This window comes from Chrysochloris asiatica, unplaced genomic scaffold, assembly GCF_000296735.1.
Source record: "Chrysochloris asiatica unplaced genomic scaffold, ChrAsi1.0 scaffold00068, whole genome shotgun sequence".
NCBI lineage: Eukaryota > Metazoa > Chordata > Mammalia > Afrosoricida > Chrysochloridae > Chrysochloris > Chrysochloris asiatica.
In genome coordinates this window covers 11,425,667-11,432,089 of record NW_006408586.1, presented here as the reverse complement: position 1 = coordinate 11,432,089, position 6,423 = coordinate 11,425,667, and positions in this window count along the sequence as shown.

Genomic DNA, 6,423 nt, shown 5'->3' with positions numbered 1-6,423 from the left:
AGTGCTTCCTGTGCTGTCTGAGTTTCTTGAAAGATTTCAGTTGTTGTTGTTAGGTATTATCAAATTTGTTTCGACTCATAGCAATTCTATGCACAACATAGTGAAACACTGCCACCATCCTCACAGTTATTATGTGAGCCCACTGTGTCAATCAATCTCATTTTGGAACTTCCTCCTTCTCATTAACCCTCCATTTTGCCAGCACGATATCCTTCTTCAGGAACTGGTCCATCATAATAATATGTTCAAAATAAAAAAGAGCAAGTCTTACCATCCTTACTTCTAAAGAGTGTCTGTGCTTCTTCCAAGACTGATTTCTTTGTTCTGCAGACAATCCGTAGTACTTTCATTATTCTTCACTAACACCATAATTCAAATGCATCAATTCTTCTACCATATTACTTTTAAATGTCCAACTTTCACATGAATATAAATGACTGAAAATATCATGGTTTGGATAAGGCACACCCCAGTACTCAAAGTGACATCTTTGTTCCTTAACACTTTAAAGAGATCTGAGAACCACAAGGCTGGTGGTTCAAAACCATTCCTTCAAAACCCTTTACTAGGTCTCTATGAGTCAGAACTAACTTGATGGCGCTTAATTACCAAATACCACCTTGCAGAAGAATTGCCCAATGCAATATGTCATTTGATTTCTTGATTGTTGCTTTCATGAGCATTAATTATGGATCCAAGCAAAATGAAGTCTTTGACAACTTCAGCGTTTTCTCCATTCATCATGAAGTGATTTATTGGTTTAGTTGTGAGGATTTTTGTTTTCTTTATATTGAGGTGCAAACCAAGAGAATGCTATAGTCTTGGATCTTCATAAGTGTTTCACATTCTTTTTGTGTCATCTACATATCTCAGGTTATTGGTGAGTCTTCCTTCAATCCTGATGTCACGTTCTTTCATATAATTCAGTTCCCTGGATTATTTGCATATCATAGAGAATGAATAAGTATGGTGAAAGTATACAATCCTGGTATACACCTTTCCAGATTTTAAACCATTTAATGTTTCCTTATTTTGTTTGCAAAATGGTCTTTTGGTATATGTACAGGTTCCTTATGAACATAATGAAGTGTTCTGGAATACCCAATGTTTGCAATGCTATCCATAGTTTGTTATGATACATGCAGTCATAATCTTTTATATAATCAATAAAGCACAAGTAAACTTCTTTCTGGTATTTTCTGCTTTTAGTCAAGATCTGTTTGACATCAGCAATGATATTCCTAGTTCCAAGTCCTTTTCTGAGTCTGCCTTGAGTTTCTGGTAGTTCCCTGTAGATGTACTGCTGTAACTGTTTTTAATTATGTGGATTACAAATTGAATTGATAACCATAAGATCAGTAATTCTAATCTACCAGTCACTTCACAAGAGAAAGATGAGTATTTCTGCTCTTGTAAAGATTTACAGCTCAGAAACCTGATACAGGGTCTCGGTGAGTTAGAACCAACAGGAAAGCACACCATCACTACCTAGGAAGATTTTTACCTGCATGTTATATTAATGTTATTATTTCCACATTCTATTGGATCACCTTTATTTGAAGTGGGCATAGATGTGTATCTCTTTCAACTTGTTGGCCAGGTAGGTTTCTCCCAAAATTTCTTGGTATAGATGAGTGAGTGCCTCCAGTGCTGCATCAGTTTGTTCAAACATTACAGTTGGTATTCTGTTAATTCCTGGAGCCTTGTTTTGGTCAGTGCCTTCAGTGAAGCTTTGATTTCTTTCTTCAATTCCATTGGTTCTCAATCATATGCTTCTTCAAGAAGTGGTTGAGTAAAGACCATTTCTTTTTGTTGCAGTGACTTTTTATAGTCTTTCCATTTTCTTTTGATATTGTCTACATCATTCAGTAAATATTGTGCTGATAGCATTCTTCAATATTCAAGTTGAGGCTTTAATTTTTTCTTCAATTCTTCCTGCTTGAGAAATACTGAGTGTGTTCTTCCCTCTTGGGATTTTGAAGTCCATGTCTTTGTAAATGTCATTATAATACTTGACTTTGTCTTCTCGAGCTACCCTTTAAAATTTTCTATTTAGATCTTTTTTAGTCCTAATTTCTTCTGTTTGCTTTAGCTTCTCTATCTATGCTCAAGAGCATGTTTCAGTATTTTCTGACATCCTTGCTTTCCTTTTCTTTATTTCCTGTCTTTTTAAAGACATTTTACTATCTTCTTGTATGATGTTTCTGAGTCTTTGGTCATTACTGTCTAATGCATCAAATCTATTCTTGAGATGGTCTCAAAATTCAGGTGGGATATATTCAAGGACATATTTTGACTCTTGTGGACTTGTTTCCATTTTCTTCAACTTCAGCTTGAACTTGCATATGAGCAATTGATGGTGTATTCCATAGTTGGCTCCGATCTTGTTTTGGGTGATGGTATCGAACTTCTCTATCACTTCTTCCCACAAAAGTAGTCAATTTGATTTCTGTGTATACTATCTGGTGAAGTCCATGTGCACAGTCATTGTTTATGTTGCTGAAAAAATGTATTTGCAATGAATCCATCTTACAGAATTTTATTAAGTGATCTCCAGCATCATTTCTACCAGCATGGCCATATTTCCCACTACTGATCTTTCCTCTTTAATTCCAACTTTCACATTAAAATCACCAGAAATTATCAATGTATCTTGAGTGCATGTTTGATCAATATATGCCTGAAGAAGTTGGTCAGCTTCTTCAGTTTCATCATCACTGGCTTTCGTGGTTCATGTATAAATTGTAATAATAGTGGTATTAACTGGTCTTCCTTTAGTTGTATGGATATTATCCTGTCAAAGACAGCATTGTACTTCAAGATAGATCTTGAAATGTTCTTTTTACTATGAATGTGATGCCATTACTCTTCAATTTGTTGTTTCTAGCATAATAATCCATATTATTGTCTGATTCAAAATGGCCAAAACCTGTGCTTTCAGCTTACTAATGGCTGGATATCAATCTTTATGTGTTCCATTTAATTTTTGATGACTTTCAATTTTCCTAGATTCATACTTGGTACTTTCTATGTTCTAATTATTAATGGATCAATAAGGTCAACTCTGCTTCCATATGTCAAGTCTTCCCCTGTCATGTTTTGAGTGCGTTCCAATCTGAGGAGCTCATCTTCTTGAAATATGTCAGATAATGTTTCACAGCTATTCATCAGGTTTTCAGTGTCGAACCATTCAGAAATAGTCCAGCTCTTCTTCTTCCTTGTCTGTCTTAGTCTGGAAACACCACTAAAATCTGTCTACCATGGTGACCCTTCTGTTACTTAAAATACCAGTTGCATAGCTTCCAGCATCACATGTCAAATATGGCAAAGTACCTGAGGCTAATGACTGACATAGATGTGGTAGAGGCTTACCTATACCATACATTAAAAACCCAAGGTGGTTCAGTGAGTTATTGTTGGGCTGTAAATCACGGGTCAGTAGTTCAAATTCACAAGTCCCTCCACAGGAGAATGATGAGGCTGTATCCTCTGATAAATACTTACAATTTTGGAAACCATATGGGACAGTTCCACTTTGTCCTATAAGGTGATTATGATTTGGAATTGACTCGATAACCTTAATATTTATTTTTTTTACCCTGCATAAGGATCCCTGGTGGTCAAGGTTGAGTGTTCAAGTGGTCAGATATTTGAACTCACCAGGTACTCTGGGGGAGAAAGACATGGAGTAGTAACTGGAAAATATTGTCATTTATTCCTTCTACTCCTTTTTTCATGCCCTGCCATAGAATTTTTTCATATGTGCTTAATCTCAGATTCAGATTTGAAGTGTCTCTCTTTCAACAATGATTTCATTTTCTTCTTCTGAACGTACTTGCCCAAGCAGAGTAGTTGTCATTGACATTGAAGATATTTAGGAAATTTGCATATGAATTAGTTCTTTCTTTAAAATATTATTGACCTCAGTTATTCTACTGTCATTTAAAAACTCATTTCCTGGGTTTAATTACTTCCATAATCCATATAACTCATATGTTACCAGAGATTTTAGACCTCTAAGGATTTTTAAATAATTTGAGTTATGGTGTTGGTGAAGAACATTGAAAATACCACGGACTGCTAGAAGAACAAACAAATCTGTCTTGAAAGTAGAAGCGAGAATGGTGAGACTTTGTTTCTCAAGCTTTGGACATGTTGTCAGGAGGTAGAGGGTCAATGAACTAGAGGAATACCCCTAATGGGATGGGTTGACACAGTGGCAGCAACAATGGGCTCAAACATAACAATAATTGTGAGGATGGCACAGAACCAGGCAGCATTTCATTAATTATGTTGTATATAACAAAAATCTGTCCATGATGGGTGACTATTGTCATCGTTAGTAACTGCCATTGAGATATTTCAGACTCATAGCAACCTTGTATAGTAGGGTTTCAGAGGAGCAGCTGGTTGGTTTTAACTGCTGGCTTTATTGTTTGCAGTCCAGTGCTTATCCTATAGCTTCACACCAGGAGTTGTGGGTGACCCTACTGGAATTTAAAATATTGCTGGCATAGCTTTCAGCACCATAGAAACATGCAAGTATGACAAAAGAAGAAATATGTTTTTGCTTTCATCATTCATAGTGAAAACTTTGTACTAACGGTTTAATGCATGAATATTTGGTCCTTTCAGCTAATAGGAAGTTTTATCTATTGAACTCCCAGACTAAACACAGTTGATCATCTCCATAAAACTGAAATGTATCTGTGATGAGAAGTGGTAAATCCTTAAAGCATACGTCTACTTTGGTCTAGATAAAATTTCCATTTGCACATGCATTGCTAATGTTTTACGTGGCAACTTTTATATTTCTTTGCACATTTGGTTAACCATATGCCTTTGATGACAATCCAGTCTTAAAGCATAGCTTCTTATAGAGGTTGAGAATTATAATTAAGCTAAAATTTAGACTAGGTCTGTAATGCAGTTTGATTTCTCATGAGGTTCTAATACAGTTCACAAAATGTTCCCAGATGTGTAGTCTAGTTCAGATTAATTTTTATGTATGTATAGAAATCTTAATACTTAAATTGCAAAAGTATATTTATCTTCTTGGATGGTTCCATTTGGAACATCAACTAGAAATTATTAAGTTTATGGCAAGTTGTACAGAGAAATTTCAGTTTTTAAATTATGCGTTTTTGTCCAAAATGAATGAATACAATCTGTAAATTAATTTTATGGATTTAAAATGCTAAATTTTACCGTATTTAATTTTCTATGGTATCATCAGAGCTACATTGCACTGTGAGAGACAGATTTGGGGAGAGAGCTAGCACAAAATTTGGAAATTTGAGGCAGTGTATCTCTGTTTCTAGTTCTTTGATCTTTAATGTTCTTAAATCTGTTCATTTCTCCATCAATGTGTTAGATATGATGTAGAGGACTAGGAATGTAAAGATGAATAAAGTGTTTTGAAAGAGCTTGAAGTCTGGTGGAATAGTCAGAAAAAATGCATATTCTGGTATAAACTGTTGTTGTTATGTGCCATGGAGTCGGTTCCGGCTCATAGTGACCCTGTACAGGGTTTCTGAGGCTGGAAATCTTTACGGGAGCAGAAAGCCTCATCTTTCTCCCATGAAACAGCTGGTAGTTTCGAACTGTTCGCAGCCCGATTCAACCACTACACTACCAGAGCTTCTGGGATATAACAAACTGAACATTGAAGGACAGGACTCTCTAAGCAGTGGGTTCATCATTAGCAAAGATGTGAATGTGGAAATAGCACAGGAAATTTCAACCCATTCTAGTTCTCTCATGAGTAGAAATAGTACATCAAGAGCCCCTCTTACTTACTTTAAAAGAGCTTGAAGTTTCCCTGCAATGGGAAGCAAATCATGTTTGTTTAGGTTATTGTAGAGATTTGGTTCTAGGAAACTACTCTTGTTTTAAGTGTTTAACACTCTATATTTATTTTCACAAATGTTTTACATTAACCGTTTCCAAAGTGTCTTATCACCCCAAGGAGAAATTCTGTGTCCTTTAGGCAATAATTCCCTACCCTGGTAGCTTAGTGGTTACAAGACTGCTAACCTCAGTGTTACGAGTTTGAAACTACCAGCCATTCCATGGGGAAAGATGAGGCTTTCTGCTCCCACAAAGTTTTACAGCCTCAGAAACCCTTTTGCAGGGTCACTGTGAGTTGGAACTGACTCCACAGCACATTATCACCACCACTCCCTTTCCCAGCCCCTGGTATAAGCACAAATATACTTTCTGTTTATATGGACTTGTCTATTCTTGATATGTCATATAAGTGGGATCATACAATATTTGTTCTTTTGCATCTGACTTATTTTTTAAAGTAGCAGCATAGCTAGTTTATTATCATCAATGCAATCTCATAAACATAAACACATTGACTTTACAGATTCTTTAAATAGACAAAAAATACATCACTAACGTGGAGCTATGGAGCAG